The 13,386-nt window shown below is 44.0% G+C and overlaps 12 non-coding genes and 5 pseudogenes across 12 annotated transcripts; all 17 read right to left on the bottom strand.

The window, feature by feature from the left end:
* Positions 1–154: 154 nt before the first annotated feature.
* LOC142512317 (5S ribosomal RNA) lies at positions 155–287 on the bottom strand (annotated as a pseudogene).
* A 628-nt stretch (positions 288–915) lies between these two features.
* Positions 916–1,038, bottom strand: LOC142510886 (5S ribosomal RNA; annotated as a pseudogene).
* A 681-nt stretch (positions 1,039–1,719) lies between these two features.
* LOC142508852 (5S ribosomal RNA) lies at positions 1,720–1,838 on the bottom strand. The gene has a single exon (XR_012807053.1). It is a non-coding gene; the product is annotated as a 5S ribosomal RNA (ribosomal RNA).
* Positions 1,839–2,231: 393 nt separating this feature from the next.
* LOC142515963 (5S ribosomal RNA) lies at positions 2,232–2,350 on the bottom strand. Its single transcript, XR_012811781.1, has one exon. It is a non-coding gene; the product is annotated as a 5S ribosomal RNA (ribosomal RNA).
* A 671-nt stretch (positions 2,351–3,021) lies between these two features.
* LOC142509203 (5S ribosomal RNA) lies at positions 3,022–3,139 on the bottom strand. Its single transcript, XR_012807388.1, has one exon. It is a non-coding gene; the product is annotated as a 5S ribosomal RNA (ribosomal RNA).
* A 681-nt stretch (positions 3,140–3,820) lies between these two features.
* On the bottom strand, positions 3,821–3,939 carry LOC142507422 (5S ribosomal RNA). The gene has a single exon (XR_012805681.1). It is a non-coding gene; the product is annotated as a 5S ribosomal RNA (ribosomal RNA).
* Positions 3,940–4,618: 679 nt separating this feature from the next.
* LOC142511064 (5S ribosomal RNA) lies at positions 4,619–4,737 on the bottom strand (annotated as a pseudogene).
* A 626-nt stretch (positions 4,738–5,363) lies between these two features.
* LOC142512290 (5S ribosomal RNA) lies at positions 5,364–5,487 on the bottom strand (annotated as a pseudogene).
* Positions 5,488–6,168: 681 nt separating this feature from the next.
* Positions 6,169–6,287, bottom strand: LOC142514256 (5S ribosomal RNA). Its single transcript, XR_012810158.1, has one exon. It is a non-coding gene; the product is annotated as a 5S ribosomal RNA (ribosomal RNA).
* Positions 6,288–6,680: 393 nt separating this feature from the next.
* LOC142508986 (5S ribosomal RNA) lies at positions 6,681–6,799 on the bottom strand. Its single transcript, XR_012807180.1, has one exon. It is a non-coding gene; the product is annotated as a 5S ribosomal RNA (ribosomal RNA).
* Positions 6,800–7,118: 319 nt separating this feature from the next.
* LOC142509147 (5S ribosomal RNA) lies at positions 7,119–7,237 on the bottom strand. The gene has a single exon (XR_012807334.1). It is a non-coding gene; the product is annotated as a 5S ribosomal RNA (ribosomal RNA).
* A 1,430-nt stretch (positions 7,238–8,667) lies between these two features.
* Positions 8,668–8,786, bottom strand: LOC142511306 (5S ribosomal RNA; annotated as a pseudogene).
* A 641-nt stretch (positions 8,787–9,427) lies between these two features.
* Positions 9,428–9,545, bottom strand: LOC142510017 (5S ribosomal RNA). Its single transcript, XR_012808158.1, has one exon. It is a non-coding gene; the product is annotated as a 5S ribosomal RNA (ribosomal RNA).
* A 658-nt stretch (positions 9,546–10,203) lies between these two features.
* On the bottom strand, positions 10,204–10,322 carry LOC142515717 (5S ribosomal RNA). Its single transcript, XR_012811547.1, has one exon. It is a non-coding gene; the product is annotated as a 5S ribosomal RNA (ribosomal RNA).
* Positions 10,323–11,005: 683 nt separating this feature from the next.
* LOC142506791 (5S ribosomal RNA) lies at positions 11,006–11,127 on the bottom strand. Its single transcript, XR_012805070.1, has one exon. It is a non-coding gene; the product is annotated as a 5S ribosomal RNA (ribosomal RNA).
* Positions 11,128–11,810: 683 nt separating this feature from the next.
* On the bottom strand, positions 11,811–11,929 carry LOC142514569 (5S ribosomal RNA). Its single transcript, XR_012810457.1, has one exon. It is a non-coding gene; the product is annotated as a 5S ribosomal RNA (ribosomal RNA).
* Positions 11,930–13,128: 1,199 nt separating this feature from the next.
* On the bottom strand, positions 13,129–13,246 carry LOC142509659 (5S ribosomal RNA). Its single transcript, XR_012807822.1, has one exon. It is a non-coding gene; the product is annotated as a 5S ribosomal RNA (ribosomal RNA).
* Positions 13,247–13,386: the final 140 nt, after the last annotated feature.

Genomic DNA, 13,386 nt, shown 5'->3' with positions numbered 1-13,386 from the left:
GTTTACAATCAAATTAGGCTGCAATTTTGTCCAAATCCGGCAGTGCCCGAGCTACGTTGATTTCACATGTCTTATCTGGTCCCGATCGAGATTCAGATGATTTGAGCCGAAAATCGTCTGTGAACCAGTAATCAAAAATAGAAAAACATGAAAAGGAGTGCAACACGAGGACTTCCCAGGGGGTCACCCATTCTAGTACTGCTCTCGCCCAAGCAGTCTTGCCCAAGCACGCTTAACTTCGCAGTTATGATGGGATTCGATGCATTAGTGCTGGTATGATCGCTCACGACATTGAGTGGGATGTTTATTCTTATATCCCTCGAGTAAGTGTGGAGCGGGCGGCGATGGACAACACGCAGCACTGCTCTCGCCCAATTAGAACCATGAAGTTAAGCGTTCTGGCGAGATGGCAGAGCTAGGATGGGTGACCTCTCTGGGAAGTCCTCGTGTCACGACCGTTTACGTAAATTATAGCTAAAACAGTCGAAATAATTGTTTTTAATGAGTTATCGTCTCCGGAGTAATCTGCGTCATACCCTTCCGCACAGAACCGGCTCACGACAACAAAAATCGCTAAATGTTCCCAGAAAATAGAAAAAAAATAAGAATAAGGAAATAGCGAATGTAAAGCTATTATTTTGGTTGAGATACAATAATTAAAACCGGAATCGAATTTCGGACTTCTTAAGCGGATTTCTCGAGGAAACGGAAACCTAACAGAAGTGGAAAATCGCAAATTAGAGGAGTCTCGTTCGTTTGCCCTTTTACAATCAAATTAGGCTACAATTTTGTCCAAATCTGGCAGTGCCCGAGCTACGTTGATTTCACATGTCTTATCTGGTCTCGATCGAGATTCAGATGATTTGAGCCGAAAATCGTCTGTCAACAAGTAATCAAAAATAAAAAACACGAAAAGAGGTACAACATGAGGACTTCCCAAGGGGTCGGTCACCCATCCTAGTACTGCTCTCGCCCAAGCACGCTTAACTTCTGAGTTCTGATGGGATCCGGTGCATTAGTGCTAGTATGATCGCACCCGACATTGAGTGGGATGTTTATTCTTATATCCCTCGAGTACCAGTGGAGCGGGCGGCGATGGACAACACGCGGCAGTGCTCTCGTCCAACAGAACCATGAAGTTAAGCGTTCTGGCACGATTGCACAGCTAGGATGGGTGACCTCCATGGGAAGTCCTCATGTCGCGACCGTTTACGTAAATTATGGCTAAAACAGTAGAAATAATTGTTTTTAATGAGTTAACCGTCTCCGGAGTAATCTGCGTCATACCCTTCCGCAGAGAACCGGCTCACGACAACAAAAATCGCTAAATGTTTCCAGAAAATAGTAAAAAATAAGAGTAAGAAAATAGCGAATATAAAGCTATTATTATGCTTGAGATACGATAAAATGGAATTGGAATCGAATTTCGGACTTTCTAAGCGGATTTCTCGAGGAAACGGAAGTTTAACAAAAGCGGAAAATCGCAAATTAAAGGGTCTTAGAGAAGGGATTCGGCTAAAATCTCGCCAGCTCATTGCGAAGCAATGAGTCTCGTTCGTTTGCCCGTTTACAATCAAACTATCCTACAATTTTGTCCAAATAAGGCAGTGCCCGAGCTACGTTAATTTCACATGTCTTATCTGGTCCCGATCGAGATTCAGATGATTTGAGCCGAAAATCGTCTGTCAACAAGTAATCAAAAATAGAAAAACACCAAAAGGGGTGCAACACGAGGACTTCTTAGGGGGTCACCCATCCTACTACTGCTCTCTTCCAAGCACGCTGAACTTCGGAGTTCTGATGGGATCTGGTGCATTAGTGCTGGTATGATCGCACCCGACATTGTGGGGGATGTTTATTCTTATATCCCTCGAGTACGTGTGGAGCTGGAGGCGATGGACAACACGCGGCACTGCTCTCGCCCAATCAGAACCATGAAGTTAAGAATTCTGGAGCGATGGAAGAGCGAGGATGGACCACCTGGGAAGTCCTCGTGTCGCGACCGTTTACATAAATTATGGCTAAAACAGTCGAAATAATATTTTTTAATGAGTTAAAGAGTCTTGTTCGTTTGCCCGTTTACAATCAAATAAGGCTACAATTTTGTCCAAATCCGGCAGTGCCCGAGCTACGTTGATTTCACATGTCTTATCTGGTCCGGATCGTGATTCAGATGATTTGAGCCGAAAATCGTCTGTCAACAAGTAATAAAAAATAGAAAAACACGAAAAGGGGTGCAACACGAGGACTTCCAAGGGGGTCACCCATCCTAGTACTGCTATCGCCCAATCACGCTTAACTTCGGAGTTCTGATGGGATCCGGTGCATTAGTGCTGGTATGATCGCACCCGACAATGAGTTGGATGTTTATTCTTATATCCCTCGAGTACGTGTGGAGCGGGCGGCGATGGACAACACGCGGCACTGCTCTCGCCCAATCAGAACCATGAAGTTAAGCATTCTGGCGCGATGGCAGAGCTAGGATGGACCTCCTGGGAAGTCCTCGTGTCGCGACCGTTTACGTAAATTATAGCTAAAACAGTCGAAATAATTGTTTTTAATGAGTTAACCATCTCCGGAGTAATCTGCGTCATTCCCTTCCGCACAGAACCGGCTCACGACAATAAAAATCGCTAAATGTTCCCAGAAAATAGAAAAAAAATAAGAATAAGAAAATAGCGAATGTAAAGCTATTATTATGCCTGCGATACGATAAAATGGAACCGGAATCAAATTTCGGACTTCCAAAGCAGATTTCTCGAGGAAACGGAAGCTTAACAGAAGCGGAAAATCGCAAATTAGAGGGTCTTAGAGAAGAAATTCGGCTAAAATCTCGCCAGTCCGCAATGAGTCTCGTTCGTTTTCCAGTTTACAATAAATTTACGCTACAATTTTGTCCAAATCGGGCAGTGCCCGAGCCACGTTGATTTCACATGTCTTATCTGGTCCAGATCGAGATTCAGATGATTTGAGCCGAAAATCGTCTGTCAACAGGTAATCAAAAATAGAAAAACACGAAAAGGGGTGCAACCGAGAACTTCCAAGGGGGTCACCCATCCTAGTACTGCTCTCGCCCAAGCACGCTTAACTTCTGATTTCTGATGGGATCCGGTGCATTAGTGCTGGTATGATCGCACCTGACATTGAGTGGGATGTTTATTCTTATATCCCTCGAGTACGAGTGGAGTGGGCGGCGATGGACAACACGCAGCACTGCTCTCGCCCAACAGAACCATGAAGTTAAGGGTTCTGGCGCGATTGCAGAGCTAGGATGGGTGACCTCCCTAGGAAGTCCTCGCGTCGCGACCGTTTACGTAAATTATGGCTAAAACAGTAGAAATAATTGTTTTTAATGAGTTAACCGTCTCCGGAGTAATTTGCGTCATACCCTTCCGCACAGAACCGGCTCACGACAACAAAAATCGCTAAATGTTCACAGAAAATAGAAAAAAATAAGAATAATAAAATAGCGAATGTATAGCTATTATTATGCTTGGGATACGATAAAATTGAATCGGAATCGAATTTCGGACTTCCTAAGCGGATTTCTCGAGGAAACGAAAGTTTAACAGAAGCAGAAAATCGCAAATTAGAGGGTCTTAGAGAAGGAATTCGGCTAAAATCTCGCCAGCTCATTGCATAGCAATGAGTCTCGTTCGTTTGCCCGTTTACAATCAAACTAGCCTACAATTTTGTCCAAATCAAGCAGTGCCTGAGCTACGTTAATTTCACATGTCTTATCCGGTCACGATCGAGATTCAGATGATTTGATCCGAAAATCGTCTGTCAACAAGTAATCAAAAATAGAAAAACACGAAAAGGGGTGCAACACGAGGACTTCCCAAGGGGTCACCCATCCTAGTACTGCTCTCGTCCAAGCACGCTAAACTTCGGAGTTCTGATGGTATCCGGTGCATTAGTGCTGCTATGATCGCACCCGACATTGAGTGGGATGTTTATTCTTATATCCCTAGAGTACGTGTGGAGCTGGCGGCGATGGACAACACGCGGCACTGCTCTCGCCCAATCTGAACCATGAAGTTAAGCATTCTGGCGCGATGGCAGAGCTAGGATGGACCTCCTGGGAAGTCCTCGTGTCTCGACCGTTTATGTTAGTTATGGCTAAAACAGTAGAAATAATTGTTTTTAATGAGTTAACCGTCTCCGGAGTAATCTGCGTCATACCCTTCCGCACAGAACCGGCTCACGACAACAAAAATCGTTAAATGTTCCCAGAAAATAGAAAAAAAATAAGAAGAAGAAAATAGCGAATGTAAATCTATTATTATGGCTGAGATACAATAAAATGGAACCGGAATCGAATTTCGGACTTCATAAGCGGATTTCTCGAGGAAACGGAAACTTTACATAAGTGGAAAATCGCAAATTAGAGGGTCTTAGAGAAGGAATTCGGTTAAAATCTCGCCAGCTCATTGTGGAGCAATGAGTCTCGTTCGTTTGGCCGTTTACAATCAAACTATCCTACAATTTTGTCCAAATAAGGCAGTTCCCGAGCTACGTTAATTTCACATGTCTTATCTGGTCCCGATCGAGATTCAGATGATTTGAGCCGAAAATCGTCTGTCAACAAGTAATCAAAAATAGAAAAACACCAAAAGGGCTGCAACACGAGGACTTCCCAGGGGGTCACCCATCCTAGTATTGCTCTCGTCCAAGCACGCTGAACTTCGGAGTTCTGATGGGATCTTGTGCATTAGTGCTTGTATGATCACACCCGACATTGTGTGGGATGTTTATTCTTATATCCCTTGAGTACGTGTGGAGCTGGCGGCGATGGACAACACGCGGCACTGCTCTCGCCCAATCAGAACCATGAAGTTAAGCATTCTGGCGCGATGGCAGAGCGAGGATGGACCTCCTGGGAAGTCCTCGTGTCACGACCGTTTACGTAAATTATGGCTAAAATAGTCGAAATAATTGTTTTTAATGAGTTAACCATCTCCGGAGTAATCTGCGTCATACCTTTCCGCACAGAACCGGCTCACGACAACAAAAATCGCTAAATGTTCCCAGAAAATAGAAAAAAAATAAGAATAAGAAAATAGCGAATGTAAAGCTATTATTTTTGTTGAGATACAATAATATGAAACCAGAATCGAATTTCGGACATCCTAAGCGGATTTGTCGAGGAAACGGAAACCTAACAGAAGTGGAAAATCGCAAACTAGAGGAGTCTCGTTCGTTTGCCCTTTTACAATCAAATTAGTCTACAATTTTGTCCAAATCCGGCAGTGCCCGAGCTACGTTGATTTCACATGTCTTATCTGGTCTCGATCAAGATTCAGATGATTTGAGCCAAAAATCGTCTGTCAACAAGTAATCAAAAATAAAAAACACGAAAAGAGGTACAACATAAGGACTTCCCAAGGGGTCGGTCACCCATCCTAGTACTGCTCTCGCCCAAGCACGCTTAACTTCTTGAGTTCTGATGGGATCCGGTGCATTAGTGCCAGTATGATCGCACCCGACATTGAGTGGGATGTTTATTCTTATATCCCTCGAGTACCAGTGGAGCGGGCGGCGATGGACAACACGCGGCAGTGCTCTCGCCCAACAGAACCATGAAGTTAAGCGTTCTGGCGCGATTGCACAGCTAGGATGGGTGACCTCCCTGGGAAGCCCTCGTGTCGCGACCGTTTACGTAAATTATGGCTAAAACAGTAGAAATAATTGTTTTTAATGAGTTAACCGTCTCCGGAGTAATCTGCGTCATACCCTTCCGCACAGAACCGGCTCACGACAACAAAAATCGCTAAATCTTTCCAGAAAAAAGAAAAAAATAAGAATAAGAAAATAGCGAATGTAAAGCTATTATTATGCTTGGGATACAATAAAATGAAATCGGAATCGAATTTCGGACTTTCTAAGCGGATTTCTCGAGGAAACGGAAGTTTAACAGAAGCGAAAAATCGCAAATTAGAGGGTGTTAGAGAAGGAATTCGGCTAAAATATCGCCAGCTCATTGCGAAGCAATGAGTCTCGTTCGTTTGCCCGTTTACAATCAAACTATCCTACAATTTTGTCCAGATAAGGCAGTGCCCGAGCTACGTTAATTTTACATGTCTTATCTGGTCCCGATCGAGATTCAGATGATTTGAGCCGAAAATCGTCTGTCAACAAGTAATCAAAAATAGAAAAACACCAAAAGGGGTGCAACACGAGGACTTCCCAGGGGGTCACCCATCCTAGTACTGCTCTCGTCCAAGCACGCTGAACTTCGGAGTTCTGATGGGATCTGGTGCATTAGTGCTGGTATGATCGCACCCGACATTGTGGGGGATGTTTATTCTTATATCCCTCGAGTACGTGTGGAGCTGGAGGCGATGGACAACACGCGGCACTGCTCTCGCCCAATCAGAACCATGAAGTTAAGCATTCTGGCGCGATGGAAGAGCGAGGATGGACAACCTGGGAAGTCCTCGTGTCGCGACCGTTTACGTAAATTATGGTTAAAACAGTCGAAATAATATTTTTTAATGAGTTAAGGAGTCTTGTTCGTTTGCCCGTTTACAATCAAATTAGGCTACAATTTTGTCCAAATCCGGCAGTGCCCGAGCTACGTTGATTTCACATGTCTTATCTGGTCCGGATCGTGATTCAGATGATTTGAGCTGAAAATCGTCTGTCAACAAGTAATCAAAAATAGAAAAACACGAAAAGTGGTGCAACACGAGGACTTCCAAGGGGGTCACCCATCCTAGTACTGCTATCGCCCAATCACGCTTAACTTCGGAGTTCTGATGGGATCCGGTGCATTAGTGCTAATATGATCGCACCCGACATTGAGTGGAATGTTTATTTTTATATCCCTCGAGTACGTGTGGAGCGGGCGGCGATGGACAACACGCGGCACTGCTCTCGCCCAACAGAACCATGAAGTTAAGCGTTCTGGCGCGATTGCAGAGCTAGGATGGGTGACCTACCAAGAAGTCCTCGTGTCGCGACCGTTTACGTAAATTATGGCTAAAACAGTCGAAATATTTGTTTTCAATGAGTTAACCATCTACGGAGTAATCTGCGTGATACGCTTCCGCACAGAACCGGCTAACGACAACAAAAATCGCAAAATGTTCTCAGAAAATAAAAAAAAACAAAAAGGGGTGCAACACGATGACTTCCCAGGGGGTCGCCCATCCTAGTACTGGTCTCGCCCAAGCATGCTTAACCTCGAAGTTCTAATGGGATCCGATGCATTAGTGCTGGTATGATCGCACCCGACATTGAGTGGGTTGTTTATTCTTATATCCCTCGAGTACGTGTGTAGTGGGCGGCGATAGACAACAAGCGGCACTGCTCTCGCCCAATCAGAACCATGAAATTAAGCGTTCTGGCGCGATGGCAGAGCTAGGATGGGTGACCTACCGGGAAGTCCTCGTGTCGCGATCGTTTACGTAAATTATGGCTAAAACAGTCGAAATAATTGTTTTTAATGAGTTAACCGTCTCCGGAGTAATCTGCGTCATACCCTTCCGCACAGCACCGGTTAACGATAACAAAAATCGATAAATGTTTCGAGAAAATAGAAAAAAAATAAGAATAGGAAAATAGTGAATGTAAAGCTATTATTATGCCTGAGATACGATAAAATGAAACCGGAGTCGAATTTTGAACTTTCTAAGCAGATTTCTCGAGGAAACGGAAGCTAAACAGAAGCGGAAAATCGCAAATTAGAGGGTCTTAGAGATGAAATTCGGCTAAAATCTCGCCAGTCCGCAATGAGTCTCGTTCGTTTGCCCGTTTACAATCAAATTAGGCTACAATTTTGTCCAAATAAGGCAGTGCCCGAGCTACGTTGATTTCACATGTCTTATCTTGTCCCGATCGAGATTCAGATGATTTGAGCCGAAAATCGTCTGTCAACAGGTAATCAAAAATAGAAAAACATGAAAAAAGGTGCACCACGAGGACTTCCCAGGGGGTGTTCTGATGGGATCCGGTGCATTAGTGCTGGTATGATCACACCCGACATTGAGTGGGATGTTTATTCTCATATCCCTCGAGTACGAGTGAAGCGGGCGGCGATGGACAACACGCGGCACTGCTCTCGCCCAACAGAACCATGAAGTTAAGCGTTCTGGCGCGATTACAGAGCTAGGATGAGTGACCTCCCTGGGAAGTCCTCGTGTCGCGACCGTTTACGTAAATTATGGCTAAAACAGCAGAAATAATTGTTTTTAATGAGTTAACCGTCTCTGGAGTAATCTGCGTCATACCCTTCCGCACAGAACCGGCTCATGACAACAAAAATCGCCAAATGTTCCCAGAAAATAGAAAAAAAATAAGAATAAGAAAATAGCGAATGTAAAGATATTATTATGCTTGGGATACGATAAAATGGAACCGAAATCAAATTTCGGACTTCCTAAGCGGATTTCTCGAGGAAACGGAAGCTTAACAGAAGCGGAAAATCACAAATTAGAAGGTCTTAGAGAAGGAATTTGGCTAAAATCTCGCCACCTCGTTGCGGAGTAATTAGTGTCGTTCGTTTGCCCGTTTACAATTAAATTAGCCTACAATATTTTCCTAATCCGGCAGTGCCCGAGCTACGTTGATTTCACATGTCTTATCTTGTCACGATCGAGATTCAGATGATTTGAACCGAAAATCGTCTGACAACAAGTAATCAAAAATAGAAAAACACGGAAAAGAGTGCAACACAAGGACTTCCCAGGGGGTCACCCATCCTAGTACTGCTCTCGCCCAAGCACGCTTAACTTCGAAGTGCTGAGGGGATGCGGAGCATTAGTGATGGTATGATCGCAACTGACATTGAGTAGGATGTTTATTCTTATATCCCTCGAGTATGTGCGGAGCGGGCGGCGATGGACAACACGCGGCACTGCTCTCGCCCAATCAGAACCATGAAGTTAAGCATTCTGGCGCGATGGCAGAGCTAGGATGGGTGACCTCCATGGGAAGTCCTCGTGTCGCGACCGTTTACGTAAATTATGGATAAAACAGTCGAAATTATTGTTTTTAATGAGTTAACCGTCTCCGGAGTAATCTGCTTCATACCCTTCCGCACAGAACCAGCTCACTACAACAAAAATCGATAAATGTTCCAAAAAAATAGAAAAAATTAAGAAGAATAAAATAGCGAATGTAAAGCTATAATTATGCATCGTATACGATAAAATGGAACCGGAATCGAATTTCGAACTTCCTAAGGGATTTCTCGAGGAAACGAAAGCTTAACAGAAGCGTAAAATTTCGCCAGCTCATTGCGGAGCAATGAGTCTCGTTGTTTTGCCCGTTTACAATCAAATTAGCCTACAATTTTGTCCAAATCCGGCAGTGCCTGAGCTACGTTGATTTCACATGTCTTATCTGGTCCCGATCGAGATTCAGATGATTTGAGCCGAAAATCGTCTGTCAACAAGTAATCAAAAATAGAAAAACACGAAAAGGGGTGAAACAGAGGACTTCCCAGGGGGTCACTCATCCTAGTACTGCTCTCGCCCAAGCACGCATAACTTCGGAGTTCTGATGGGATCCGGTGCATTAGTGCTGGTATGATCGCACCCGACATTGAGTGGGATGTTTATTCTTATATCCCTCGAGTACGTGTGGAGCGGGCGGCGATGGACAACACGCGGCACTGCACTCGCCCAATCAAAACCCTTAAGTTGATGGGTGACCTCCTTGGGAAGTGCTCGTGTCGCGACCGTTTACGTAAATTATGGATAAAACAGTCGAAAATAAATTTTTTTTCAATGAGATAACCATCTCCGGAGTAATATGCATCATACCCTTCCGCCCAGAACCGGCTCACGACAACAAAAATCGTTAAATGTTCCCAGAAAATAGAAAAAAAAATAAGAATAAGAAAATAGCGAATGTAAAGCTATTATTATGCCTTGGATACGATAAAATGGAACCGGAATCGAATTTCGAACTTCCTAAGCGGATTTCTCGAGGAAACGGAAGCTTAACAGAATCGGAAAATCGCAAATTAGAGGGTCTTAGAGAAGGAATTCGGCTAAAATCTCGCCAGCTCATTGCAGAGTAATGAGTCTCGTTCGTTTGCCCGTTTACAATCAAATTAGGCTACAATTTTGTCCAAATCCGGCAGTGCCCGAGCTACGTTAATTTCTAATGTCTTATCTGGTCCCGATCGAGATTCAGATGATTTGAGCCGAAAATCATCTGTCAACAATTAATCAAAAATAGAAATCAAGAAAAGGGGTGCAACACGAGGAATTCCCAGGGGGTCACACATCCTAGTACTGCTTTCGCCCAAGCACGCTTAACTTCGAAGTTCTGATGGGATCCGGTGCATTAGTGCTGGTATGATCGCACCCAATCTTGAATGGGATGTTTATTCTTTTATCCCTCATGTACGTGGGGAGCAGGCGGCGATGGACAACACGCGGTCTTGCTCTATCCCAATCAGAACCATGAAGTTAATCGTTCTGGCGCGATGGCAGAGATAGGATGGGTGACCTCCCTGGAAAGTCCTTGTGTCGAGATGGTTTACGTAAATTATGGCTAAAACAGCCGAAATAATTGTTTTAAATGAGTTGACCATCTCGGGAGTAATCGGCGTCATACCCTTCCGCACAGAACCGGCTCATGACAACAAAAATCGCTAAATGTTCCCAAAAAATAGAAAAAAAAATAAGAATAAGAAAATAGCGAATGTAAAGCTATTATTATGCCTGGGATACGATAAAATGGAACCGGAATCGAATTTCGGACTTCCTAAGCGGATTTCTCGAGGAAACGGAAGCTTAACAGAAGCGGAAAATCGCAAATTAGAGGGTCTTAGAGAAGGAATCCGGCTAAAATCTCGCCAGCTCATTGCGGAGAATGAGTCTCGTTCGTTTTCCCGTTTACAATCAAATTAGGCTACAATTTTGTCCAAATCCGGGAGTGCCTGAGCTACTTTGATTTCACATGTCTTATCTGGTCCCGATCGAGATTCAGATGATTTGAGCCGAAAATCGTCTGTCAACAATTAATCAAAAATAGAAAAACAAGAAAAGGGTTGCAACACGAGGAATTCCCAGGGGGTCACCCCCCATCATAGTACTGCTCTCGCCCAAGCACGCTTAACTTCGGAGTTCTGATTGGATCCGGTGCATTAGTGCTGGTATGATCGCACCCGACATTGAGTGGGATGTTTATTCTTATATCCCTCGAGTACGAGTCGAGCGGGCGGCGATGGACAACACGCGGCACTGCTCTCGCCCAATCAAAACAATGAAGTTAAGCGTTCTGGCGCGATGGCAGAGCTAGGATGGGTGACCTCCCTGGGTAGTCTTCCTGTCACGACCGTTTACGTAAATTATGGATAAAACAGTCGAAAATAATTTTTTTTAATGAGTTAACCGTCTCCGGAGTAATCTGCGTCGTACCCTTTCACACAGAACAGGCTCACGACAACAAAAATTGCTAAATGTTACCAAAAAATAGAAAAAAATAAGAAGAAGAAAATAGCGAATGTAAATATATTATTATGCCTGGGATACGATAAAATGGAACCGGAATCGAATTTTGGACTTCCTAAGCGGATTTCTCGAGGAAACGGAAGCTTAACAGAAGAGGAAAATCGCAAATTAGAGGGTCTTAGAGAAGGAATTCGGCTAAAATATCGCTAGCTCATTGCAGAGTAATGAGTCTCGTTCGTTTGTCCGTTTACAATCAAATTAGGCTACAATTTTGTTCAAATCCGGCAGTGCCTGAGCTACTTTAATTTCACATGTCTTATCTGGTCACGATCGAAATTCAGATGATTTGAGCCGAAAATCGTCTGTCAACAATTAATCAAAAATAGAAAAACAAGAAAAGGGGTGCAACACGAGGAATTCCCTGGGGGTCACCCATCCTAGTACTGCTTTCGCCCAAGCACGCTTAACTTCGAAGTTCTGATGGGATCCGGTGCATTAGTGCAGGTATGATCGCACCCGACATTGAGTTGGATGTTTATTCTTATATCCCTCGTGTACGTGTGGAGCTGGCGGCGATGGACAACACGCGGCACTGCTCTATCCCAATCAGAACCATGAAGTTAATCGTTCTGGCGCGATGGCAGAGCTAGGAAGGGTGACCCCCCTGGGAAGTCCTCGTGTCGCGACCGTTTACTTAAATTATGGATAAAACAGCCGAAAATAATTTTTTTTAATGAGTTAACCGTCTCCGGAGTAATCGGCGTCATACCCTTCCGCACAGAACCGGCTCATAACTATAAAAATCGCTAAATGCTCCCAGAAAATATAAAAAAAAATAAGAATAAGAAAATAGCAAATGTAAAGCTATTATTATGCCTGTGATACAATAAAATGGAACCGGAATCGAAGTTCGGACTTCCTAAGCGGATTTCTCGAGGAAACGGAAGCTTAACAGAACTCGAAAATCGCAAATTAGAGGGTCTGAGAGAAGGAATTCGGCTAAAATCTTGCCAGCTCATTGCGGAGTAATGAGTCTCGTTCGTTTGTCCGTTTACAATCAAATTCGGCTACAATTTTGTCCAAATCCGGCGACGGACAACACGCGGCACTGCTCTCGCCCAATCAGAACCATGAAGTTAAGCGTTCTGGCGGTATGGCAGAGCTAGGATGGGTGACCTCCCTAGGAAGTCCTCCTGTTGCGACCGTTTACGTAAATTATGGATAAAACAGTCGAAATAATTGTTTTTAATGAGTTAACCTTCTCCGGAGTAATCTGCGTCATACCCTTCCGCACAGAACCGGCTCACGACAACAAAAATCGCTAAATGTTCCTAGAAAATAGAAAAAAAATAATAATAAGAAAATAGCGAATGTAAAGCTATTATTATGCCTGGGATACGATAAAATGGAACCGGAATCGAATTTTGGACTTCCTAAGCGGATTTCTCGAGGAAACGGAAGCTTAACAGAAGAGGAAAATCGCAAATTAGAGGGTCTTAGAGAAGGAATTCGGCTAAAATCTCGCTAGCTCATTGCAGTGTAATGAGTCTCGTTCGTTTGTCCGTTTACAATCAAATTAGGCTACAATTTTGTTCAAATCCGGCAGTGCCTGAGCTACTTTAATTTCACATGTCTTATCTGGTCACGATCGAAATTCAGATGATTTGAGCCGAGAATCGTCTGTCAACAATTAATCAAAAATAGAAAAACAAGAAAAGGGATACAACACGAGGAATTCCGAGGGGTCACCCATCCTAGTACTGCTCTCGCCCAAGCACGCTTAACTTCGGAGTTCTGAGGGGATCCGTTGCATTAATGCTGGTATGATCGCACCTGACATTGAGTGGGATGTTTATTCTTATATCCCTCGAGTATGTGTGGAGCGGGCGGCGATGGACAACACGCGGCACTGCTCTATCCCAATCAGAACCATGAAGTTAAGCGTTCTGGCGCGATGGAAGAGCTAGGGTGGGTG

Source organism: Primulina tabacum, chromosome 10 (assembly GCF_025594145.1).
Source record: "Primulina tabacum isolate GXHZ01 chromosome 10, ASM2559414v2, whole genome shotgun sequence".
In the NCBI taxonomy this organism is placed as follows: domain Eukaryota; kingdom Viridiplantae; phylum Streptophyta; class Magnoliopsida; order Lamiales; family Gesneriaceae; genus Primulina; species Primulina tabacum.
This window is presented reverse-complemented; position numbering and strand designations above follow the sequence as displayed.